Below are 27,695 nucleotides of genomic sequence, written 5' to 3'. Positions count from 1 at the left end.
CTATGTAACCATAATATGTGACCTTTTGCCCATTCTCGGTTGCTGCATCAAAGCGGACACCACTGTTTTGGTTGGTGCTCTTTTTATCTTGGGCGATCGTGTAAAATGTATTCCCATTTATCTCGTATCCTTGGAAAGTCGTTATAGTGGAAGATGGTGTCTTGGCCAACATGTACAGCTGATCTACAACATCAATGTCATTCATTAAATGTTTTCTCAACCAACTGCCGAAAGTCTCCATGTGGGCCTTCCTAATCCAGGATTCAGGCTTCCCCGGGTTGTCCGAGCGTAAAATATTCTTGTGTTTCTCAAAGTACGGAGCCACCAAGCTGGAATTGGTCAGAACTGTGTGGTGTGTGTAAGGGTACATTGCCCCTATGTGTGGTTTTGGTAATTAATGACAACCCCTATGGACTAATGTTTTCATTGAGTTTATATGAAGGAATATTCCATAGGTACTACTTGTTCTCCATGTGTTGGATTCAAGTATGGATGCCATGAAGATAAAGGTATACCTTGTGTATTGGCATCAAGATCATCGGTTTGAAGATACATATGTGATATGATCAAGAAGAAGAAATGAAGATGGAGTTCTTATGTGGAACTCAATATTAGCCATGCTCTATCTTATGAGAGTATGAGAAGGTACAAGGTTAAGTCGGGCAAGTTCAAGATGAGCATCTCAAGTGGATCACATGCTTGAAGCTTGCCGTCCATTTGGTGATAATGGACATGTGAAGATGTGCATCAATAGAGCTTTCCCATCATGGTGTATGGGGGAGCATTTGTGAGTCTTCACGAAGCGACGATGATCAAGTGAGGCATTCCGGCTTGAGTGGAGCTTGAAGAGCTATCATCAAGATCAAGCGGGATGCGCAAGGAAAAGGTATGGCCTTGCTAGGTTTTCCTTTTACCGGTCTCAAGGTGGTTGTTGGGAGACCGGATTATAGGATAAATAGCCGCACTATCAAGAGGGGCTTTCGGTTGGGTAACTTGATCGCATCATCTTAGAGAGCTCAATACTTTGCATACTTTGCATATCCCTATTGCTTCTTGGTGTTTCTCTGTGTGAGGTTCTTGAGCTTGTTGCTAGCTTTACAACAAGCCCAAGTTCATCGAAAACGGAATCCGCATGCATCTTCTATTGCGTTTTCGAGTTTGGACGTCTTTACCATTTCTTGACGGTGGGAGACTCCCTCTCTAAAATCATCTAAAATGTTCTGTGAGGAGTCTCCATATTTCCAGTTTTTGTTGGGGTTCTATTCGTCGTTATCTTTCCAACAAAATTGGTTTCATGTCAATCGGGGTCCGGACACAAAAGTTATCACAATTTTTGTATAACATGATTTCCTGCTGGCCCGGTTTCTAGCCCGGCGTGACCGGCCGTCTGACCGGATGGCCCGGTTCAAACCGGCCCCTGGACCGGTGCCATCCGGGCACTATCCAGTAAGCTTTTAATCTTGGTCCGGTTTCTAGCCCGGCGTGACCGGCCGTCTGACCGGATGGCCCGGTTCAAACCGGCCCCTGGACCGGTGCCATCCGGGCACTATCCAGTAAGCTTTTCAGCTTGGTCCGGTCACTAGCCCGGTCGACCGGTCTGTGGACCGGATGGCCCGGTCTGTGGCCCGGTCTGACCGGGTCCTGAACCGGACGGCCCGGTCCTAGTCCCGGTTGACCGGCCTCCTCGACGGCTGACTCAGCCCAACTTTTCCCCAACGGTTATATTTGCTCTTGGGCTATAAATAGCCCTTCTTCCACCTTGGGCTGTAAAGTTCTTCCCATTCTCTCTCCTCCATTGCTACTATTTGAAGAACTTGCTCTTCCCCTTGAATCCTCCAACCATTCTTGCTCATATTTGAGGATTTGAGAGAGGGGATCTAGATCTACACTTCCACCAAACCGTTTCTTCTCTAAGTGAGGGAATCTCTTGGGATCTAGATCTTGGAGTCTTTGGTTGACTTTCCCCCTTGTTCGTCCTCTCCAATCTCATCCTAGCATTCGTTGCTTTGGTGGGATTTGAGTGTGAAGGACTTGAACACCTCCGGTGTTCTTGCTTTGCATCATTGCATAGTGTTGAGCTCTCCACCACGATTTGTTCGAGTGAGATACCGTGAGCTTGTTACTCTTGGAGGGTGACCTCCTAGTTGGCTTGGTGATTGGTGCTCCGGTGATCTCTTCAAGAAGATTGTGAAGAGGCCCGGGCTTCTCCTTCGTGGAGCTTGTGAAGTGGTTGTGGAGCTTGCCATCTCCGGAGCGGAGGAAAAGCTAACCATAAGGAAAGGGCCATTATCCTTCGTGGGTGTGGTTCGGAGAATAGGGTGAGCCTTCATGGCGCGGGGAATCCTTCGTGGGACCTCCACTCCTCCAAACGTGACGTACCTTGTTGCAAAGCAAGGGAACACGGGAATACATCCTCGTCTCCGCGTGCCTCGGTTATTTCTATACCCGAGCTCTCTTTCCTTGTGATAGCCATCGTGCTTGAAGTACATATATCTTGCTATCACTTGTGCTACATATATCTTGTGCCTATCTTGCTTAGCTCTAGTTGCTATTGTTACACTTAGTTGAGCTTAGCATATTTAGGGTTTGTGCTTGTAAACTAAACGATAGTTTAATTCCGCATTCATACAAGACAAATCCGCAAGAGTTTGTAATTGCCTATTCACCCCCCCCCTCTAGGCGACATCTCGATCTTTCAATTGGTATCAGAGCAAGGTCTCTCCTTGTTTTAGGCTTCACCGCCTTGAGAGTAAAGATGTCGGCTAGTATAGTGCACAATGACACAATTGTCTTTAATGGCACAAATTATCTTTTCTGGAGAAATTGCTTGCTTTGTAAGCTTCGGACCTTGTGTCCACATATAGAGCAATTTCTAGATGTCGGTTTTTCTCCTCCGATGGATTCTCAAAATCTATCTTTAGAGGATGAGAAAAACTTACATCTTGAAGCTCAAGTATCTAATGAGCTTTTATTCTCTTTGAGACCCGATTTTCGTAGGTTCTTGATATATATAAAGCGAAAATCGTCTCATGAGATGTGGATCAAGCTTAAGGAAATGTTTGGTGGATCCACTTCTCAATTGGTCGGTGGTGACTCCGAGGAGCTCTCTTCCCCTTCACATCATGAAGAGCTCCAAGTTGCTTCCACCTCCGGTCGTGATGAGTTATCATCTTCTTTCACTTCACCAACGTGTAGCAAGACACGAAGTAATGATATGGTGAGTGGTGAGGAAAATTGCAATGTTGATATTGTGCTCAATAGTGATGATTCTTCATCTCTATCCCATTGTAATGCTTCCTCTTTGGACTTAAACACATCTAGCATTGAAAATGACCTACATGCTTGTGTTGATAGTCCTTGCATATCATGTGTAAATTGCTTACATAGATCTCATGAAGATATGCTTACCTTGTCTTGCCCCCATAATCAAAATGCTTATATTTCCTCTAGTTGTTTGTTGACTAACAATGTAGAGGAAACTGAACACTCTATGGATCAAGACATGTTTTCAAATGAGGATTCAAGAATATCTTCATCTTCATTCTCCGGTATGCACATGTGCCTTATGGCAAATGGATCAAAGGTATCTCCTACTTTGACTCCTAACACTTCCTCTAATGATGAGAGTGATGATGATGATAATGATGAAGAATATAATACCTTGGTGCATAATATGGCAATGATATATGCTTCTCTTCATGGTAATAAAGAAGCTCGTGCTAATCTCGAACACTCTATGGATATCTTGAATAAATATAAGGAAACCATAGTGAAGTTGGAGTCCCATGTTGAAAATGAGGAAATGAGATTCACTCTCCTCAAGCATGAGCTAAAAGATGAGAAGCATATTAATTTTATGCTTACACAGAAAATTGAATCCTATATGCATGAAAATGAGAAAACTATTGTTGATGCTTGTGCTACTAACTCTGATTCTTGTGAAGCATCTACCTTAGAGGAGAATGTTGAGCTAAGGGCTCAACTTGAGTTGCTAACTAGCAATTATAGGGAATTGGAAGAAAGTCATAAAAAGCTCTCAAGCTCTCACGATGATCTTCTAATTTCCTATGATGGGCTAAAGTTAGCTCATGAGGCAAGTATCACTAAGGTAACATCTTGTGAGCCTCATATGGATGTTAGCACAATCTCTACTACAAATGTTATATTGCCATGTGCTAGTCCTTGTAATCCATCTAGTCAAACTAGTGATACACCTTGTGTTGGATTACTCACTTTGCCTTGTTGCTCTAACAATGAAGCTTCTACTTCCTCTAGTACTTGCATTTCGACTAACCATGTAGAGGAAATCAAAGAGCTCGAGGCCCAAGTCCTTTCTTTAAAGAAAGACTTGGAAAAGCGTCATGAAGGGAAATCCGCACTTGACAAGATGCTAAGTATGCAACAATCCCCCAATGACAAGAGTGGACTTGGATTCAACTCCAATAACAAGAACAAGTCCAAGAGCAAGAGCAACAAGAAGAAGGGCCAAGACAAAGTCAAGGATCCGGCCAAGTTGGTTTGTTTCAAGTGCAAGGTTGAAGGGCATCATGTTAGATCATGCCCATTGAAGAAGAAGAAGAAGCACTTGAGTGAGAAACAACAAGGGAAACGGCCACAAGGTAAAGGTCAAGCTCATGCTCGACCTCAAGTTGAAGATAGGCCACTTCCCAAGAAGAATCAAGATATTGTTCCCCAAGAGAAGAAATCAATAAAGAAGAGAAAGGGGAACACTTGCTACTTATGCCGTGAGAAGGGGCACTTTGCTTCTTCTTGCTTAGGTGGTATCTTATCTAACCCTATAATTGTTTATAATAATTATTCTCTAGGGAAGGATAAGGATGGCAATGTGTTTGCCAAGTTTGTTGGAACTCAAAGTGGTTTCAAGAAAAGAACCATTTGGGTTGCCAAGCCTATTGTGACTAATCTCTTAGGACCCAACTTGGTTGGGGACCAACAATCTCAAACTTGATCAATAGGTGCATGTGGAGGGCATTGGAGATTTGGCCACTTCATGAAGAATTAAGGGATCTTCATATATTGTATTTTTACCGAGTCAAGTCGTATGGATTATCATCTATATCTTATATCCAATGTTCCTCTTTGCGGTAACTTATACTTCAACTCTTCATGTTTATTGTAAGTTACTTGCCCCTTTGCATGTTTGGTTTTGTACCAAATATGTGTATGTATGTGTTGTGTCTTACTTGCTTATCTTGTGTATTCAAGTATGTTTGTTTGACTCGTCATATACTTATGCATTGTTTTGAGCCTAATGCATCTTGATGATATCTTATTTGGCTCTTTTTGAGTGATTAATGGAGCATCCCATTTTGGGGGAGTGATATGCTTTGTGCATCTCTCTTTCTATAAAATGTGTGTATATGGGTAGCACCACTTAGTATTGATATTGCAAGATTATCTAGTCACTATGTGGTGTGTCATACTCATGAGAAATTCAAATTCTAAATATCCATTAATCATCTCTAGTTGAATTTTAGTTGCCTCTTATTTAGAAGAAATGTTTTATCACAGTATGGGGGAGTAATATGTTTTGTACATATCACAAGCCTAGAAAATGTGAACATATGAGGTTATGCCACTTAGAGTTGATGCTCTTAATTATCTTGTTCCTAGGTGGCATGTTTGCTCAAACAAGCTCCATTCCTAATAAAAATATTGTATTACTCATCTTGTGGGCTTTTGTTTGATTATGAAATTCTTGGTGCGATTTTTCCTCAAATACATATCTCTATATCTTATTTGGGACACCGTTTGCTTCAAGTTATTCTAATCATTGCCGTGCGTGATTGTGTGACTAGATGAAGTTATCAAGAATCTTCATCCGTGCATAGTGCTCAATTCTATATACTTATCCTATGCCTTTTATTGTGAAGTTGATCCTTACTATCTTTGTCAATTCACCACCGGAAATTATTTCCAATATACTCATTGTCTTTGACAATTGATAACCTTATATGTGGTTGAATTTATGGATCACCTTCACCTTGGATTGCTTCTTATTGTCTTATTTTATTTCCAACAAATCCTTGTTGCTCCCATGTGTCTTCCTTGTCTCTTTGAAAAATCTTTTGATAAATTATCTTGATTCATATCAAGTGTTTGTTTTGGAAGATAAACCTTTTCTTTATGGTACATTGTGCCATTGTGAAAGGTGTAGAGGGTTTGGTTTATTTGTTCGAACCTTGCTCTTTTGGGGAGGTTGCTATCTCATTCCTTCTTACACATTCTATTAGCTTGAATGAGATAAATCTTTGAGCATGTTTGCTTTATTTCATCCTCTATGCTCAATGGTTTCTTCTTAGTTCACTTGTTGAACTTTGTTGAACAAATCTTTTGTGATTTGCTTCTTAGATATAATTTGGACAACAAATTTGTTTTGTGACACCTCTATGCCTTATTTAATTCCTTTGGTGTTTTGTCCAAAGTATATCTTTCTTGGATCTTTAAAAGTTTTGGTGCATGCTTATATGTAATTTGTTTATACTTGTAGCATGCTTGCTTTCTTTCGATCCATTATGTAGGATATACTCCATCAAATCCTAAATGGCTAAGATGTGCATGAAATTCAAACTTCATCTAAATATGCACATGTTTATATGGAGTGTGTCCTATATATTGTGGTTAGTCTAACCATGTTGGACCCAATGAGTTTGGGGACCAAGATGTACTTGAATAATGTTTTAGGTACATTGGAGATGCAATGGAGGCTTGTCTCATCTATAAGGAAGGTGTTATCACCATATGAGAATTGGAGTCAAGCTAGGATGATCAATGAACTCTTATCTACTACATCAAGTCATTGCTATCTCGGTAACAAGTATCTTATTCATGCACTCTCATATAGCATCCAACCTCTTGTAGGTTGTATCTTGGCATGAAATTATTTATTTCGAAAATATTGCGGTTCTTGAAAAACCCTTTTAAAGTAAAACTTCTTATTGTACATTTGAGTAATTTGAGAAGATTCATATGATAGGTTATATATATATATCATATTTTATGATTCACCTATCACAAATATGCCCTCTAGCAATTTATTGCATATCAATTCCTCAAAGAGCTCTTGTGTGCAATATTGATGAATTTGTGAAATAAATCCGTATTTGTGATACTTGTTACCTTTCTCAAAACACTCCAACTAGCTCTACTTCCCTTATTGTTAGTTGTGTTGTTTTTGAGGTTTAACTTGGTTGAAGTTCATTCATATACCATAAGTGAAAATTGAAGCCATAGGCTATATATGCTTCTTAAGCAAACATCTTTTGGTATATTTTATGACTTCATCTTGGATATCTCGTCTTATCTATTTTGTTAACCTCTTGTGTGTGCATGTTTCTTTATGGATCACTTTGTCCACTTTAGAAACTCATATACATAAGAGCGTTAATCCATCATCTTGATATCCTTGTTCTTTGCCGACCATCTTTTACCCCTTTTGTTTTTAGTGGGTTGGTAAAGAAAATGTATGAGTGCTTGGTTTATTTATTTTCTTCATGCACTCATATCTCGTAATTGTTGGACTCAAGTTGTTCTTGATAAGCATACTCTCTTTATCTTAGTTGTGTTCTAAATGATATATAGGGAGTGAGGATTCCATGTTTGTGCATATTGTATTCAAATGCAAACATTATAAATTGTGCACGAACCTTGGGGAGCTTTCTTATTTTTAGAGCACTATATCTTTCTTATCATGATATCTTTGTTTGTCCAATTGGATCTTTGATTGCTTGCTTTAATTGTTGAAGCTCACTTCACCATGTTATCTTTATGCATGCAATCTTTGATCCTCAATATAGTCTGATTTCCTTCAAGTATTCATCATTGGATATGTGCACTTGATTCCACTCAAATTATGAGAAGTGCACACTTTGGGGAGGAACTCACATTATATTGGCCTTCTAAATTTTTCTCCCATTTTGACAATCGATGCCAATGGGGGAGAAGTTTAGAGGGTTTAAGGGAATGGTTTTATACTTAAGCTTGGTTTGTGCTTAAGTGTTTTGCCTCTCATGCATTCCATATTTATATGTCTTGCATGGTTGTATATATATATAGTGGAAACTATCCCAAAGGTTAATCTTGACAATGTATGCAATGAATTCATGTTCATCACACGTGCATACATTGTGGGGGAGTTTTCTCTATATATATTGGTTCTACTCACATCCATTGCATTTGTTGTAGTTGTGTGAGTAGAGTCGGTTTTGATATGGACTAGTTGCTTTGTGTTACTTGACCATATCAAATACAACCTCTTGTATACAACTTATTCTCGGATAAGTTGCGTACTTGTCACTAATATTCATTATATAAACCCTCTTATTGTGGTTGTCATCAATTACCAAAATGGGGGAGATTGTAAGGGTACATTGCCCCTATGTGTGGTTTTGGTAATTAATGACAACCCCTATGGACTAATGTTTTCATTGAGTTTATATGAAGGAATATTCCATAGGTACTACTTGTTCTCCATGTGTTGGATTCAAGTATGGATGCCATGAAGATAAAGGTATACCTTGTGTATTGGCATCAAGATCATCGGTTTGAAGATACATATGTGATATGATCAAGAAGAAGAAATGAAGATGGAGTTCTTATGTGGAACTCAATATTAGCCATGCTCTATCTTATGAGAGTATGAGAAGGTACAAGGTTAAGTCGGGCAAGTTCAAGATGAGCATCTCAAGTGGATCACATGCTTGAAGCTTGCCGTCCATTTGGTGATAATGGACATGTGAAGATGTGCATCAATAGAGCTTTCCCATCATGGTGTATGGGGGAGCATTTGTGAGTCTTCACGAAGCGACGATGATCAAGTGAGGCATTCCGGCTTGAGTGGAGCTTGAAGAGCTATCATCAAGATCAAGCGGGATGCGCAAGGCAAAGGTATGGCCTTGCTAGGTTTTCCTTTTACCGGTCTCAAGGTGGTTGTTGGGAGACCGGATTATAGGATAAATAGCCGCACTATCAAGAGGGGCTTTCGGTTGGGTAACTTGATCGCATCGTCTTAGAGAGCTCAATCCTTTGCATACTTTGCATATCTCTATTGCTTCTTGGTGTTTCTCTGTGTGAGGTTCTTGAGCTTGTTGCTAGCTTTACAACAAGCCCAAGTTCATCGAAAACGGAATCCGCATGCATCTTCTATTGCGTTTTCGAGTTTGGACGTCTTTACCATTTCTTGACGGTGGGAGACTCCCTCTCTAAAATCATCTAAAATGTTCTGTGAGGAGTCTCCATATTTCCAGTTTTTGTTGGGGTTCTATTCGTCGTTATCTTTCCAACAAAATTGGTTTCATGTCAATCGGGGTCCGGACACAAAAGTTATCACAGTTTTTGTATAACATGATTTCCTGCTGGCCCGGTTTCTAGCCCGGCGTGACCGGCCGTCTGACCGGATGGCCCGGTTCAAACCGGCCCCTGGACCGGTGCCATCCGGGCACTATCCAGTAAGCTTTTAATCTTGGTCCGGTTTCTAGCCCGGCGTGACCGGCCGTCTGACCGGATGGCCCGGTTCAAACCGGCCCCTGGACCGGTGCCATCCGGGCACTATCCAGTAAGCTTTTCAGCTTGGTCCGGTCACTAGCCCGGTCGACCGGTCTGTGGACCGGATGGCCCGGTCTGTGGCCCGGTCTGACCGGGTCCTGAACCGGACGGCCCGGTCCTAGTCCCGGTTGACCGGCCTCCTCGACGGCTGACTCAGCCCAACTTTTCCCCAACGGTTATATTTGCTCTTGGGCTATAAATAGCCCTTCTTCCACCTTGGGCTGTAAAGTTCTTCCCATTCTCTCTCCTCCATTGCTACTATTTGAAGAACTTGCTCTTCCCCTTGAATCCTCCAACCATTCTTGCTCATATTTGAGGATTTGAGAGAGGGGATCTAGATCTACACTTCCACCAAACCGTTTCTTCTCTAAGTGAGGGAATCTCTTGGGGTCTAGATCTTGGAGTCTTTGGTTGACTTTCCCCCTTGTTCTTCCTCTCCAATCTCATCCTAGCTTTCGTTGCTTTGGTGGGATTTGAGTGTGAAGGACTTGAACACCTCCGGTGTTCTTGCTTTGCATCATTGCATAGTGTTGAGCTCTCCACCACGATTTGTTCGAGTGAGAGACCGTGAGCTTGTTACTCTTGGAGGGTGACCTCCTAGTTGGCTTGGTGATTGGTGCTCCGGTGATCTCTTCAAGAAGATTGTGAAGAGGCCCGGGCTTCTCCTTCGTGGAGCTTGTGAAGTGGTTGTGGAGCTTGCCATCTCCGGAGCGGAGGAAAAGCTAACCATAAGGAAAGGGCCATTATCCTTCGTGGGTGTGGTTCGGAGAATAGGGTGAGCCTTCGTGGCGCGGGGAATCCTTCGTGGGACCTCCACTCCTCCAAACGTGACGTACCTTGTTGCAAAGCAAGGGAACACGGGAATACATCCTCGTCTCCGCGTGCCTCGGTTATTTCTATACCCGAGCTCTCTTTCCTTGTGATAGCCATCGTGCTTGAAGTACATATATCTTGCTATCACTTGTGCTACATATATCTTGTGCCTATCTTGCTTAGCTCTAGTTGCTATTGTTACACTTAGTTGAGCTTAGCATATTTAGGGTTTGTGCTTGTAAACTAAACGATAGTTTAATTCCGCATTCATACAAGACAAATCCGCAAGAGTTTGTAATTGCCTATTCACCCCCCCCTCTAGGCGACATCTCGATCTTTCAGTGTGCTTCAGTCAAAGAATGGCCGTCTATACATATCGTTGATTTCCTTCCGATCGTGCCTTTTCCACTTAGTCTCCCCTCGTGCCGCGATCGAGGAAGACCAATCGGCTTAAGGTCAGGTACAAAGTCAACACAAAACTCAATTACCTCCTCATTTCCATAGCCCTTGGCGATGCTTCCTTCTGGCCTAGCACGGTTACGAACATATTTATTTAATACTCCCATGAACCTCTCGAAGGGGAACATATTGTGTAGAAATACATGACCGAGAATGGAAATCTCTTCGACTAGGTGAACCAGGAGGTGCGTCATAATATTGAAGAAGGATGGCGGGAACAACAACTCGAAACTGACAAGACATTGGACCACATCGTTCTGTAACCGTGGTAGAACTTCTGGATTGATTACCTTCTGAGAGATTGCATTGAGGAATGCACATAGCTTCACAATGGCTACTCGAACATTTTCCGGCAGGAGCCCCCTCAAAGCAATCGGAAGCAATTGCGTCATAATCACGTGGCAGTCATGAGACTTCAGGTTTTGGAACTTTTTCTCCGCCATGTTTATTATTCCCTTTATATTGGACAAGAATCCAGACGGGACCTTCGTACTGCTCAGGCATTCAAAAAAGATGACCTTCTCTTCTTTGGTCAGAGCGTAGCTGGCACGACCTTGAAACCATTCCGGATGCCGGTCATCAGGGTCTTACAAACGTTGCTGGTCCTGCCGTGCTTCCTTTGTATCATTTGTCTTCCCATACACGCCCAAGAAGCTTAGGAGGTTCACGCAAATATTCTTCGTAACATGCATCACGTCGATTGCAGAGCGGACATCTAGGACTTTCCAATATTCTAGCTCCCAGAATATAGATTTCTTCTTCCACATGGGTGCGTGCCCGTCAGCTCCCTTCGGAACTAATTGTCTGCCAGGACCCTTTCCAAAGATGACTTTCAAATCCTTGACCATATCAAATACCTCGGCACCAGTGCGTTCCGCAGGCTTCGGCCGGTGATCTACCTTGCCGTTGTAATGCTTGCCTTTCTTTCTTACTGGATGAATTTTCGGAAGAAATCGACGATGCCCAAGGTACACGTTCTTCTTACAATTTGGCAAATGTACACTTTCAGTCTCATGTAAGCAGTGTGTTCATGCATTGTATCCCTTATTTGACAGTCCCGAAAGGTTACTAAGAGCAGGCCAATCGTTGATGGTTACGAAAAGCAACGCTCGTAGGTCAAATTCCTCTTCTTTGTGCTCATCCCACACACGGACACCAGGTCTGCCCCACAACTGTAAAAGTTCATCAACTAATGGCCTTAGGTACACATCGATGTCATTGCCAGGTTGCTTCGGACCTTGGATGAGCACACTAGTAGGAAAAGCCTCATCAGTGGCGCACGAAAATAGGCTTCTGTGGCGCACGGGAGGTGCGCCACAGAAACGTCGCCACAAAAATATGGTTTCTGTGGCGCATCTGGCAGTGCGCCACAGAATTAAGGTTTCTGTGGCGCACTGTGTCCGGTGCGCCACAGCAATAAGTAGTTCTGTGGCGCATGTGGTGTCGCTGCGCCACAGAAATAGGTGCGCCACAGAATTATATTTTGGTGCGCCACAGAACAATCTACAGGTATACTCGATTTTGTGCTCCCTGGTGTATTATATAGGTTTTATACTGGTTTTATACACCGTATATAGGTTATATACTGATATAATATAGACAGATATAATATGGACATATATAATCATCACATCATCATCACATTACTTAGAGCCCGATCGAGTTATACATATAGCTCCATACAACTCATAATCCATGCAAATTAAGAAAGTTCTCATCATCTCTAGATACAAACGAAGTGACACCGGCCGCCGCCTACACTAGGATGAAATAGAGTACCGCCGCGACGATGGTGAGCAAGAGCGAGAGCACAAGGAAGGTCTTCATCTTGCTCTTGTTCGCTTGGTGCGCCCTCCACTTGGCAACCGCCTCGTGTCTAGTCGGGTACCCTTTGTAGCAGTTGCCGCTGAACTTGTGCACCTGTTTCTTGCACTCCTCCCACTCCTCGTACACTCCTGGAACCCGCCCCTCGAACACAACGTAGTACGTCATCTCTATGGACACAAGGCATATTAGTATATAACGCAATGGAAAGAGTTAGAGGGTTCACATGCATACATATTCACAAGAATTAAAGCAAGGAAATAATAATAAACCTAAAAGAAATATAGCATCGGTATCACATAAGTAATATGGTTCAACGATAACGACTACAATAGTAATTGAAGTCCAACAACGACGACCACCGTTTCGAGCAAATTAAGCAAGTTTAGTTTACAACACGGTACAAATTGTCCATCGATTCAAAGTAATGCTAGGCACACCGACCTCGGTCAACGAGACGTCTTCTTGAGCGGCTCCGGGAACGGCTTGTACAAGTCCTTCATCGTCCACGTCCTTCCATCACCCTGCCTATGTAGGCGTTCTTCGATATCCCTCTTAGGCAACGCTCTGGCTGCGTGTAAGAGCCTCGATCCGTTGGATACATCTTGTAAGATAATTTCCGAGAGCTTTACTTGGATGCGATGGAAGTCTTCTCTAAGATCATCATCACTGATTTCCCCCGACATTTTAATGGGGTCTCGCTTACTAGGTGGCAGAGACATCATCTCTGCATCCTCGACAAACCCTTTAAGGTGATGGAGGACATAGAAGGCCTCCTTAATGCTGCCGGTGGCTGCTTGATACAAGGGAAGTTGATCACGTGCTTGAACCCGATCTTTTTAGTGTCCGGCCTGATATATTGCCCATTCTTGTCGAAGGTGCCTCCATTTTTGGAGTAGCCAAGGATAGCCTCATCGAGAACACCCCTTATTCTCTTGTAGTCTTTCTTCGTCGTCGTACTCGACGAGTCGAAATACTGGGCTAGTGACCACTTTGGATCTAGGATGATGAGTGTGCAGTATTTGTCCCTGCTCAACACATGCAATTGAAATGGAATGTTGGAAATGATCGGCAATGGAAGAAATATATAAGAAAGCATAAGTTACGACGGCCGTGAGCGGATGTGTACTTACTCGGGAAAGACAGGCAGAAGAATGGTGTTGCTCTCTTTGTGCATGAGCATGAAGTTCTGGAGGTACCGCACCGCCTTGGTCCGTGTCCTTGAGCCGTCCTGGAGCTGGCTATCGCGCATGTAGTAGGGATCCGCTACCGCGATGTGGCGGGGTCTCTCTCTGTTGATCTTCATCTGAAGATTGATCGCGTATAGGCGGACCAAGTTATAGTCGAGCCGTTTCGAGTGAAATAGATTGAAGACGTCCTCGAACGCTATGAAGAAGATATCCGCGGGGTCTTCATTGACGAAGTTCTGGTCGGACGGCACCTTGACCGAGAACACTGGGTAATTTGGATCCTTTTCTTTAAGAAGGACGCTCTCTTGATAATGAATAGAGTGCTGCAAAGGGAGCATTTGTCCACTTGCGAGGTGTTCCATGTCCGGAGGCAGTATAGGTTTACCAGCTTCATGACACCGGGGCAAGCCATCCGGTGTAGGTGGTACCATGTCGTCGGCCCGGATCCTCTTAGGAGCAGGCTGGCTCGAAGATGCGCCCTTCTTGGCTCCTCTCTTCCTTCCCTTCTTCACCTGACCTACTGGGGGTGCTTGTGGTGCTGATGGTGGTGCTTCGGGTGCTGGTGGTGCTTCTGAGGTTGCTGGGGTTGATTTGGGTGGCTCCCCGATGATCGTCTTACGCAGCGTGTTAGGGCTGAAAACGGTAGCAGGCTTGACTTGAGCTGGATTGCCAGCCTCCGGAGGAGTGTCTTGAGAAAGACCCGTGAAGACCAGGCGCTGCTTCGTGACTGTAGGGGGACGACTAAGTTGATCGCCGTGTGTGCGGAAGGCTTGTTCATCCATAGGAGGCATGTACATATCTTGGCTGCAGGCGCCAGTGTTGATGTAGGCATCGATGTCATCATCATCATCTACATCGTTGCCATCAAGTGGCGCCATGTCCTGGACCTTAGGTGGTGGCGGTTGCGATGCCGCCGCTTGGCGTACCGTGCGTCTAGTAGACGGTCGTTGCGGTAGCGCTCCCAACAACTGTTTGTGGCGTCTGGTGGTGACGGCGATCGTCGGTTCCTTCCGGGTGGCGGCGGCGACCGCCGGTTCCTTCAGGGTAGCGGGGCCGGCGACCACCTTTTCCTTAAGGGTGTCGTCGGCGCTGGTGATCTTGGGCCAGATGATAGGGGAGGTGGCGCCGGTGCTTTTCTTACCACTCGAAAGACCCCCCTAGACGAATCTGGTTCTTCGGCCATGTCATAAGCCATGAGGTGCAATCCCCAAGGGGCAAAACATCGCCTTCGTCTGTGCCCGGAGGTTGAAAGGGGGGATGGCGTAGCGGTACTCCGGCACTACCATTACCAACTTGACCTTCACCACGTCTTCCGCCAATGTAGCGCCGTGCATAACGCGGGAAGCCATGACATAGCCGCTAGCAACTTCCACCAACTTGCCGCCGGGCTCCACCGTTTGCAGAAGTATGCATTGTTCATCCTGAGTCAGGGGCGCCATGTTGGGCATCGTGAGATGGCAGTCACGAAAGGCATATATAGTTAAAGAAGATGACGCGAAGGAGTAACTAATGAGTTTACCTCCTTGATGGCGTCGATCTCGGCTACTGTCGATACAAGGGCGGCGGTTGGGGGCGTCGATGCGACCAGTTGGAGCTGCGGCGGCGGTTGGAGCTGCGGCGTCTGGTGGAGCGGCGGCGTCTGGTGGAGCCCCGACGCCGGCATCGGGTGGAGCGGCACCGTCGGCGACACGTGGAAGCTTGAGTTGCTGCCGCTGATATTGGGCACATGTATCGGCCCCACTTGACCTCCCGCATTCCAAGCAGCTAACCCCTCCATCAACCCAGGGGGGATGATCTGCCGGATCTTCTCGTCCAATAACTTGTTCATCATCTCCGTGTTCTCCACAGGCTTTTCGGCCACCAGCTTCTCTAGTGACTCCACCTTCTTCTTCAGCTCCTGAACCTCGGATTTATCCTTAGCCGACGACCTCCTCTCCAGCTTTCTCGTCTTGGCATCCGATCCGTAGTACTCGGATAGCTTCATACTTGTGCCAAAGCCGGACACACGGCCACCCGACCTCGGTGGCTTGTCTAGCTCCCTCTCCTTGTATTTGTTCATCGCCCTGTTGAAAGGCGTGTCCCACGGTTGCGTCGACCCTTGGGACGACGGGCCAGCCTTCGTCAACTCTTCATCCTTCAGACAAAGGAACTTAAGGTTAGCCCATTTGGCTTCGTTGCCTAATAAGATGAGCGAAATAATATAGAACTATCCTTACAGGTACTTCTCGAAATCCCTCACGTCTTCGTGATCCGTAATAAATTCCCCCGTCTCCCAGTCTAAGTAGTAGCGGGACCGGACAAAGTTCCTAGCCTGTTCATCCTGGATTTTGTGCCAGGGGTTTTCTTTCCCCAGACGTACCATCTCGGCATCCTCCTTGTCCCAAGTGGGCTATTTTCCTCGGTAACCGCCGCTTCCGCAATGGTGGGTCCCTAAGTTCAAATCCTGCATTTTCTTCCCCCAGGCGGTCCATTTTTTAACAGTGTCACTCTCTAAGTAAGACTTGAATGCATTAAAGTCTTCTAAGGAGAGCGGCGGGTCTTTGCTACTTATCCTCTCCCAGCTTTCACCGGCCTCGATCTTTCTCTTCAGCCGGTTCTTCCAGCTGCTCAAGGCGGTGCTCATCTTCGTGAGAGCTAAAGAGTCCACCTTCTTATTGAACGGCTCCGGGAACGTGTATCGTTGGTGAAGCTTCTGGAGGAGGGATTGGGCGATAGCCTCATTCTCCTTGCTTCTGAGGTCCTGAGTTAGGATCGGCACGGTTTCACGGACGATGCACCCTAGTTGCATGCCGTACCCTTTGGCAACCCACGAAGGCTCCATCGGTAGGCCACTTTCGGAGACTACCGTGTCAGCATCGGTGACGTTGGCGAGCACTTGCGGCCTCCGATCCCTCCTTGGCCTCCTCGCCGTCCTCTTCTTCTTACCCTCCTGAGGGTTGCCGCCGCTATAACCTTCCGTGCGGTTGACCGCGTTCTCTTCACCGGTCGTCTCTTCACCGGTCTGGGCGGCGTCGTCCCAGGTATCGTCATCGTCGCCGGTGTCGGCGGTGGCCCCCCGGCCCTCTCCCTCGGAGGCGGCGTCCCGGCCCTCTCCCTCGGAGGCGGCGTCCCGGCCCTCTCCCTCGGAGGCGGCGTCCCGGCCCTCTTCCTCATCGCCGGGCGACTCGGCGGCGGCCTTCCGGGGCTGCTCGTAGCCCTCCCAGAAGTCCTTGTTGGCCTCTCTCGCTTCTTCGTTCTGGCTCCTTGGCTTAGAAGTGTTGCCCGACATGTTTATTTGCACTTCATTAAAAAGAGGCAACAAGTTAGTACAAAAGTCAACCAAAAAATTCGGCATGACTTTTGCTAATTTTTCTACGTAGGAGTGCCCATTTCTCAACCGAAACGGAAGTTAATCAACGCTTCGGGAGAAATGGGCAACTCAATGAAATCCCTGCAAAAATATCCACCATATATCGACCATACAAACTTGCCCATCTACAATACATCAAACAAAAGCCAACATAAACCTGGAGCATCTATTTCAGCATATTTTTTAACCTGGAGCAGTACAACAACAATGACTTTCTTAACCTGGAGCATCTACCACCTGGAGCACTACCACCTGGAGCACTACACAATCTAGAGCACTACACAACCTGGAGCACTACAAAAACCAGAGTACATTAAAGCTAGCACTTCAAACCAGAGAACTGCACTTCAAGTTTTTAGCTAACATTAATTCATTATATATGGGCAGTACCATTGGTACATCATATAGAGAACTGCACAAAAGCATATACAAGATAATGAGCATGAGCATGAGCATGATCATTTCATAAATGAATTCAAATAGTAGCATTTCATGTACTAGTAGCATTATAGAGCATAAACAAGCATACAAGCTTATAGAGCAAGCCAACCAGTAGCTACTGCCAACATGTGACTTCAAATGAAAATGCTATTATTCCAGATATAATTAAATAGCAGAAGCTTGAGCATCATATGGAAATGCTAGTGACTTCAAATGAAAATGCTATTACTCATAAATATACATTACAAAAGGCAGTAGCTAGTGACTTAATTTTTTTATAAATTCAAAGAGAATTATACCAATAGCTAATCAAATTTTAGTAGATAATTACTTAAATTTAAAAAGGCAGTATAGAGCAAGCCAACCAGTAGCTACTGCCAACATTTGAGCATGAGCATCATTTAACCTTACATTACATACATTATTTCCTACCATCTGCATAGAAGCATTACATAAACCCTTTTATTCATCATTGCATGGAAGCATTACATCAACCCTTACATTACATAATTATTCAGACAACCTAGGACACACTAAAACTAGATGGCTGAAACTACAACTAACTACAACAAACTAGGATACCAAATCTTTGATTTTTTTCATGCCCTTCCTCAGCCAGCACAAGATAACTCCAGCTTTAACCTTTTCTTCAAGATTTGGTTCTACATAGTAGGGCAACACCTCTGTGGGTCCTCCTTCCCTCAACTGATGCTTATACTTTTTCAGTTTGATCATGCCCTTAGGTCTGGATTTTGGAACTGGGAGAACTTGTGTAGTGTATGTGAACACACCTAGCTGGTTCAAGCCATCTGCTGCTTCTTCTTCCCTGAACCTGGCAGCAGAAGCTTCCCTCTCTTGCACACTTCTCCTACGATACACTAGCAACTCCTTGTCTGCCCTACCCATAGAAAAAGTCTTGGAAAGAGTGGCATCCCTAGAGCCAGAGGCACCAAGGGAGCCAGTGCTCCTCCTCTTTGCACTCCAGGACAGGTTGTCCATGTTTGGTGTGGTTTTCAGGTTCACTACACTAGGCATTTATATAGGATGGAGGGCATGCACAGAGGGTATGAGAACACAAGCTGAACAGTTGTGTTACATATGACAATGCCACCAGTTTCTTTTTTTGAATTGTGCTGTCAATCCACAAGAGGGAGAATATTCTCCAAAATGGGTCAGAGACAAGCCATTGGGAATATTCCCCAAAATGGGTCAGGAGAGCCTGTCCATTCTTGCTAGGCAGAGGCATTTTTGGTTCAGAGGAATATTCTTGCTAGGGCAGAGATGGCCAGAGGTGAATTAACCCAAGCATTTTCATTTTCTAAACCTAGGCTGTAGCATTTCATTTTATTAACAAATCCTAGGTAGTAGCATTTCATTTTATTAACCCAAGCATTTTCTTTTTCTAAACCTAAATTTTCTACTGCCAACAAAATAGCAAGAACTTTATTAGCTCTAGTGCAAGCAATGAATTAAAAAAACAGCAACCAATGAATTAAAAAAAATAGCAAGCAATAAAAAACATATTGCAGTATCATTTCATCATTAGCTTGTTCATTTTTTCATTTGTATTAAAAAACATATTGCATTGTATTAAAAAACCATCTATGCATTTAATCATGTATTTAATCAGTGGTCATATGTGAACTAAAACCATCTATTTAATCAGTGGCCAAAGGTGAACTAAAACCATCTATGCATTCTTATCTTGCAACCAGGAAGCATGAGCATGATCATTTCATAAATGAATTCAAAACATAAAATGGCAGCAGGAGACACAATTGATTCACTAGCACATGCAACACACACATGATCACTAACTCTCACCCTAATTATGTTCTTACTAAATGACAAGATTAATATCTACATTTCTCTGCCAATTCGAAAACCTAAATCACATTCAAAACATTACCTAGCAGTAGTAAATTTGTATCTACATTCACTAACTACATTCAAAATTGTATAATTGTTTACTGCAAAACACAAGAGACCAATTAATTCACATTGCATAATTGTTTACTGCAAAACCAACATACCAAACATATAAACAAATAAACAAATAATTCACATTGCATTAGTATTTCTTCTTGTTTATTCAGCCTTCTTACATGAAATAATCTTCACTACATTGCATTAGGATTCAATCAGACGATTACATGGACAAATTCCAAGTTGCGAGCAAGAAGGAAATCGAGCAGGACGCTCGCGGTGGCAGGATTGGGGATGGGCACAGGGCAGTGAGGAGGGGGACAAGGGAGTGGGGACAGGGGAGAGGGGCTCTCACCGAATGGCGGCGGCGCAGGGTTGCGGTGGCGGCGGCGTTGTCCTCCTCCTCCTCTGCGGTGGAGGCTCGGGCTCGCGCGTCCCTACTCGGCGGCGGTGTGGCGGTCCTCCTCCTCCTCGATCTGCTGCGGTGGCTCGGGCTCGGGCGTCCTGCTCGGCGGTGGCGTGGCGGTCCTCCTCCTCCTCGGCGGCGCTAGGCGGTGGCGGTGGTTGCGAGAGCAGAGTGGTGGGCGCTAGGGTTGGCTCGTCGGGGAAGAACTGTTTCTGAGTGGGGAAGAAAGAAACGAGTCGATTATTTCACCAAGTGTCTAAATTCTGTGGCGCACCACCTATACATGCGCTACAGAACTAAGCATTCTATGGCGCATCAGCTTAGACATGCGCCACAGAATTCCTTAATTCTGTGGCGCACCCAAAGGGGCGTACGCCACAGAATTTAGACACTTAGCAAAACAAAACGGGTTACTGTTGTGTCCTGACAGATACTTAGCACTAGCCTAGTGGTTAAGGCCAATGTTAGCCCATTAGTAGCCAGGTTCGAACCCTGGCTGCCACACAATTTTTCTTCCTTTTTTTTCATCTTTTAGTTACATTTCAATAAATAACACAACATTATTTAGTAATTAGTAGGGAATTATAAATTACTTGTCTCATACAAACATGTTCTTGTTTCTCTCACACACACATGCATGTACTTGTCTAACACACACACTCACACACATGTGATAGACCAAAAAAAGATCTTCTTCGTCCCGGCTCCGAGCTCTAGCGTCTCTTCGCAATCTTCTTGCCCTTTCGGTTGTTGGCGGTTGAATACTTTATGCCGGCCACCTTGAGATTTCTTCGCGTGAACGGACAACCTTTAGAGGGTAGGGAGGTCTTCCTTCTTACTTTACTTGTAGTAGGCATGTCGAAGTGCCTGTCGAATTCCTCCTCCATCTTCGGGTCACCGTTCTTGTCCAAGTCTTCCTCGTTGGCGTCTCCTTGCATTCCTATGATGCTCCTCTTGCCCCTCCTCACGACAACACGGCTAGGCCTCGACGGATCGGTGATGAAGAAGCATTGGTCAACTTGGCTACCGAGTACCCATGGATCATTTTTCGCGGATGCGTTCTTCGATTTTGCATCGGGTATAACCATGGTTGTGAAATATCGGCCTTCTTTTTCAACCTTCTTGGCCCATCTCACACGAAACATTGGCACCGTCTCTCCACAGTAATTGAGCTCCCATATCTCCTCGATCCTTCCAAAAAATCTTTCCTTGACATTAGTCTCGTCATCGGCGTATGACAGCATAGTTACTCCTGAGTTTTGATTTTCACTATTTCTGTCCTTTTCCTCGGTGTAGAATCTGTAACCGTTGATGTCGTACCCCTGATAGGTCCTTACGTTATGCGCGGGTCCCTGTGATAAGGTGTATATGAGTTTTTCATCTTCGGTAGAAGGCCTTTTTCTCTGTGCTTCAACCAGTTGAGTTTGCTTGAACCAACGCGTGAAGCTGGAGTTGTGCTTTTTGGTTACGTCTCCCATCTTCCTCGGCTGGCCCATATCGATGTAATTCTGCTCGACCATGCTTTTGTGCTCTTGCACGAAAGGTTCGATCAATTTTAAGTGTTGTAGCGCGACCCGGTTAGCCCTGTCAAAGTCGTCGCGTCGATTTTCAATGCCGACATGGACTGAGCGGTAGCCCTCGCGGTGACCGACTCCAGCGAGCCTCTCGAGGTGCGTCCTGGGGGGTAGACCAACATGATCCTCGTCGTCCTCGGTGCTTAGATAATTCTGGCAGAAGGAGATGCACTCGTAGGTTAGAAACCCCTTGGCCATGCTTGCGTCTGGACGGGCCCTATTGCGAACGTATCCTTTCATGACACCGTTCTGCCTTTCGAAAGGCATCATGTTGTGGAGGAACGTTGGGCCGAGCTGCTTGATGTCTTCAACGACATGGAGAAGGAGATGGACGCATATATCACAGAATGCAGGCGGGAAGTAAATCTCGAGCTCACATAGTATCACCACGATCTCATCCTGTAGCATCTTGAGCTGCCTCACGCCGATCGACTTCCTGGTGATAACGTCAAAAAAGTTGCAAAGGCCAAACAGCGTATCACGGACGTGCTCGTCCATTATGCCTCGGATCGCAACGGGAAGTATCTGCGTCATTAGCATGTGGCAATCGTGAGACTTCATCCCGGTGAACCTCTTCTTCGCTACGTCCAGATATCTGCTTATATTCCCCGAGTAACCGTGAGGAACTTTCACTCCTAGGAGGCACCTGAAAAACTGCTCGAGCTCCTCCGGACTCGTTGTGAAGCAGGCAGCGGGAAGCTGCACCGCGTTCTTCTTAGCCCTTTTGCGGAGACGTTGAGTCCCTTCCGTCTGATCATCATCATCATCATCATCGTCGTCGTCAGTATCGGGGGCTTGAAGATCTTTCCTGATGCCAAAATGTTTAAGATCGTATCTTGCTTTCGGTCCATCCTTGGACTTTTCTAAGTTGCAAAGAGTGCCAAGCAGACTCTCGGTAACGTTCTTCGTAATGTGCATGACATCGAGGCTGTGGGGCGTGTGGAGGACCTTCCAGTACTCCAAGTCGTGGAAAACAGACCTCGCTTTCCATACACCGAGCAGCGGCTCGCTTCGGTCGCTTCTTTCCTGCTGGGCACTCCTTCCAATTTTTCGAAGATCATCGATTTCTGCGCCGCTCCTCGGGCGTGGGGGTCCATCGGGCTCATCTTTACCATTGAACAGATCACCGCGTTTTCTCCACGGGTGATCCAAGCGAAGCCACCTTCGAGCACCTGGGTAGACGGTTTTCGAGGACCCGGGATCCCTTGGTAGTTGTAGATGCGGGGTATCGTCCATGCACTTCACACAGCCGTTGAATCCGTGGCCGACCTAGGCAAATACATATGCGTAACCAGGATAGTCCGTGACCATCGTGATCAACGCGGCTCTCATATCGAAATAAGTTCTAGTGTAGGCGTCCCACGTACGGGGTGGCGTCTTCCACAACGTGTCTAACTCCTCTTTCAGCAGCCCGAGATACAAATGCATGTCGACACCTGGTTGTTTCGGCCCCTGAATGAGAATACTCAGGTGTATGTACCTTTGCTTGGTGCACAGCCACGGGGGTAGGTTGTAAGGCCATACAAACACAGGCCAGGTGCTATGCGTGCTACTCTGGTTGCCGAACGGATTGAGTCCATCGGTGCTCATACCCAGCCTGATGTTCCTTGCGTCGCCCCCGAACCTAGGGAAGGCGATGTCCAATGCTTGCCACTGTCCAGCGTCTGAAGGGTGTGTCAGCATATATCCCATCTCCGGATCTTCTTCGGGCTTCTGCCTTTCCGCGTGCCATTGCATGAGCTTTGCTTCCTTAGGGTCCACGAAATACCGCTGCAGACGGGGAGTGATAGGAAAGTACCATACCACTTTTTGAGGTACCTTCTTGTTCCCAACCTTGTACCGTCCGTGGCCACACACCGGACATGTGGTTCTGTCCTTGTACTCGCACCTATAAATCACACAATCATTAATGCAGGCATGGTATTTTTCGTGCGGTAGGTCAAGGGGACACACGACTTTCTTGGCCTCCTCGGTACTACTTGGCAATGTGTTCCCCTCCGGGAGACGATCGTGCCAGAATTTTAAGTTCTTGCTGAAGCTAGAATCGGTCCACTTGTTCTGCGTCTTCATCTGCAGGTAATCAAGCGTTACATGCAAGCGCGTATCCTGCGGACGACACCCAGGAAAGATCGGAGTCATCCCGTCTTTCTCCATTTGCGACAGCTTGGCTCTCTCTCTAGCTGCAACTCTATCGTTGCTCGTCTCCTGGAGGAGAAGATCTTGAACATGAGAGTCCCGCAAGGCCGAAATTAGCGGGGTCGCGCCGGAATCTTCTTCTTCATCATGATGATGTTCTCCGCCGGCATCTTCTTCTTCATGATGATCTTCTCCGCCAACTTCTTCTTCATGATGATAGTCCCCGTCGGCATGATGATAGTCTTCTTCATGATGATAGTCATCTCGCTCGACATGGTCTTCATGCACACCATTTGATGGGGCCGGCCGCGCCTGGTTGTCTTGCATGAAACCGCGCCTCAGCAGGTGCTCCTCCAGTTGTCCGAAATCAGGGTTGATCCAGCGCTCGAGTTTGCATGATCGACACGGACATCTTATCTGGCGCCTATTGTTCCGAATCATGTCCTCCTTCGCGTCTATCTTGTATCTAGAGATTCGAGCGGAACTCATCGAGAGGACCATGCTTGCCTGCAAATGGTATACATAGAACAGGAAATTAGAACCGCACCAAATGCACACACATGCATGGGCCGTACCTCTCCTCAAGGTATTACATGGAGCGGAAAAATTCGGCATGACCTCTCCTCAAAGTAGGACATATGGGTAGTGCAAAATTTGCCGAAACGGAAATGAATCAACATTTCGGCAAACATCCATGCACCACACCGGCACACACACAAGTGCTTCACCTGCAACAAGCATCCATACACACGACGGCCACACAAGATCTACAAGCATATGCATATCTCCTCCAAGCATATGTATGTCTCCTCCAACTACTCACCTTCTAGATTCGATACCGAGACGAGACCGCGATCGATGAGTTCGAGAGGAGGAGAGAGTATGGAGAGCCTTCTCCTCAACTCCAATTAAGTATCAACCAAAGTAAGTGCAATAAATACCCAAGCAAGTGAAAAGTAGAGTCAAAATGGTATGAGAGAGAAGGGGGGACGAGCTAGATGGAGGAAGAAGAATGGCTTGTGTAGTGTGGTAGGTGGGAGGTTGGCTCACTTTTGTATATCTGGTTCGCTAATTCTGTGGCGCACCTAAAACAATGCGCCACAGAATACGTTATTTCTGTGGCGCACGAGGCAAACTGCGCCACAGAATAGCTTATTTTTGTGGCGCACTGTTGCAGTGCGCCACAGAATAGCTTATTTTTGTGGCGCACTGTCGCCGTGCGCCACAGAATAGCTTATTTTTGTGGCGCACTGTGGTACGTGCGCCATAGAAATAGTAAAACCAATGATTGGGGGTGACAGCTTGTGGGGCCCACCAAGTTTTTGTGGCGCACGGTTCTCTGGTGCGCCACAAAATTAAGCTATTTTTGTGGCGCACCTTGCCTGGTGCGCCACAAAACAAATTTCTGTGGCGCATTTTTCGAGGTGCGCCACAGAACTAAGCTCCGCCTATAAGGGTTTTCCTACCAGTGGCACTGGCATCATAATGAACTTCCGCTTCATGCACAACCAAGGAGGAAGGTTGTAGATGCATAGAGTCACGGGCCAGGTGCTATGGCTGGAGCTCTGCTCGCCAAAAGGATTCATGCCATCTGTACTTAGACCAAATCTTATGTTCCTTGCGTCAGCTGCAAAATCTTTGAACTCTCTGTCGATCTTTCTCCATTGCGTTCCATCTGCGGGGTGTCTCAACTGCCCGTCCGACTTACGGTCCTCTTTGTGCCATCGCAACAACTTGGCATGCTCTTTGTTCCTGAACAGACGTTTCAACCGTGGTATTATAGGAGCATACCACATCACCTTGGCGGGAACCCTCTTCCTAGGTTTCTGGCCCTCAACATCGTCACCAGGGTCATCGCCTCTGATCTTATAACGCAATGCAGTGCATACCGGCCATTCATTCAAATTCTCGTATTCACCGCGGTAGAGGATGCAGTCATTGATGCATGCATGTATCTTCAGAACCGCTAAACCTAGAGGGCAGACAACCTTCTTTGCTTCGTACGTACTGGCGGGCAACTCGTTATTCTTTGGAAACATATTCTTCAACATTTTCAGCAAGTCTTCAAATGCCGAGTCAGCTACACCTGCCTGTGCCTTCCATTTCAGCAAATCCAGTGTGCAGCCCAGCTTTTTCAGACCATTATCGCATCCTGGGTACATCGACTTTTTGTGATCCTCTAACATGCGATCCAAATTCTCCCTCTCCTTTTCAGTTTCGCAGCTTCTCCGTGCATCAGCAATGGTCCGACCAAGATCATCAGCGGGCTCATCACGTGCCTCTTCTTCACCTTCCCCTTCACCTTCCCCTTCACCTTCAGCATCCTCCATGAAAGTATCACCGAAATGATCAAGATAGTTTTCATCGATGAAATCATCCCCTTCTTCATCTTCTTCCATTATAACCCCTCTTTCTCCATGCTTGGTCCAACAATTATAGCTTGGCATGAAACCGTGCCGAAGCAGGTGCAGGTGAACTTCTCTTGAGGAAGAGTAACCCTTCTGATTCTTACAGTCAACACATGGACAGATAACAAAACCCTTCTGCTTGTTCGCATTAACAACTACGAGGAAATCTTTCAAACCCGTAGTGAACTCGCCGGAGAGTCGGTTACCGTACATCCATTGCCGATTCATCTGCATTATTATAATATAAAATATATAATTAACCATCATGCATTTGTTAAACTAACTAGCTACAAACAATAGAAATTAAACAATGAACTACACACATGCATATTTTATCAATGACACATATATATGAAAGGTTCAAGTTGCTAACCGCGATCGAGGAGGAAAAAATAAATGAGGAAGCTCAAGTGTGGCTCCGACACTTCATATCATGTTTGTTTCATGCTCTTGGGGCATTTCATCAAACACTTTGTGTGCATAAGAGGAGCCAAAAGCAAACCTACACCCCTTGTGAAGTTTGTGAAGAGAAGTGGCACCAAATGGCTAAGTGCTGTGGGCTGAACGGTATATATAGGGGTGGGGCTTTAGTCGCGGTTGGCCTGGCCAACCGCGACTAAAGGCCTTCGGGCACCTTTAGTCGCGGTTGGCCAGCCCAACCGCGACTAAAGCTCCCCCCGTCCACCAGCTGGCCACCGAGCGCCCTGGGCCCAGGCCTTTGGTCGCGGTTCGCCTCCCGAACCGCGACTAAAGACCCCATTAGTCGCGGTTCCTATACTTTCGCGACTAATGGGGCTTGCCGGAAGCCTCTTTTTCTACCAGTGTCATTACGTAGTTTAGGACATAGTTATGCCCATAATTACATAACTAGAGCTTGGTGGCTATTTCGCCAAGCAAATAGACCGGTCGACTGAAATTTTTGGGCCAAAATTTTGAGCCCATTGAGCGGAAAGTTAGCGGCTATGAGGCTAAATTAAGGCTAAATAGCCTTAGCCGGACTATTAGCGGCTATTTCTGTTTTAGCCTCTAAAGTCTCTAGCTATAGCCGCAGGTCTCGCGAAAGCCGGCTATAGCCCGGCTATAACCGGCTATTTTAAACAGAGGTAAAACTGTACGATTTATTCAACCTTTTTTATCAGATGCAGTTGGTGAAGACATGTTGCCACCCTAAATAGTGCAGATCCTGTTTTGCTTGAAACCTCACCAACTCATAGCATGCAAGAAGGCGATGTCCACACACACGTAGCATCTTATTCTGTAGCACCTCAAGCAATTCCCAGGAGATCAATGCACTCAGCACAGGTCGAAAGATCCACGAAACGGAAAGCGAAACACTAGTGTAAATCAGGCAAATGCAATTGTGATGAAGATAACGTGTTCTGCACAGAACGACGGGTCTGGAGCATGCAGGCAGGAGGGTAAGCTGCCGAATCGCCTCCAAGGCTCTCCTAGCGACTGCAGTTTGTGGAGGAGAGCAATCAACAGTCTATTGGACATGCATTATAGTTTTGCCGAGAGAATAGCTGGTGGATCACAACACAAACCGAAAACACCTAACATCCTTTCGGTAGCACTGTTCACATATCTGTTACGTACGGACACGGA

The 27,695-nt window shown here is 45.7% G+C and overlaps 1 protein-coding gene across 1 annotated transcript in view; it reads left to right on the top strand.

The window, feature by feature from the left end:
• LOC127345978 (uncharacterized) overlaps positions 1–27,348 on the top strand; it is a 37,933-nt gene extending 10,585 nt beyond the window's left edge. Inside the window, exon 6 of the mRNA XM_071827705.1 lies at positions 27,230–27,348. The gene's annotated coding sequence lies outside the window, so the exon portion shown is untranslated. The remainder of the gene's footprint in view (positions 1–27,229) is intronic.
• Positions 27,349–27,695: the final 347 nt, after the last annotated feature.

The sequence above is a fragment of the Lolium perenne genome, chromosome 3 (genome assembly GCF_019359855.2).
Source record: "Lolium perenne isolate Kyuss_39 chromosome 3, Kyuss_2.0, whole genome shotgun sequence".
Lineage (NCBI taxonomy): Eukaryota > Viridiplantae > Streptophyta > Magnoliopsida > Poales > Poaceae > Lolium > Lolium perenne.
This window is presented reverse-complemented; position numbering and strand designations above follow the sequence as displayed.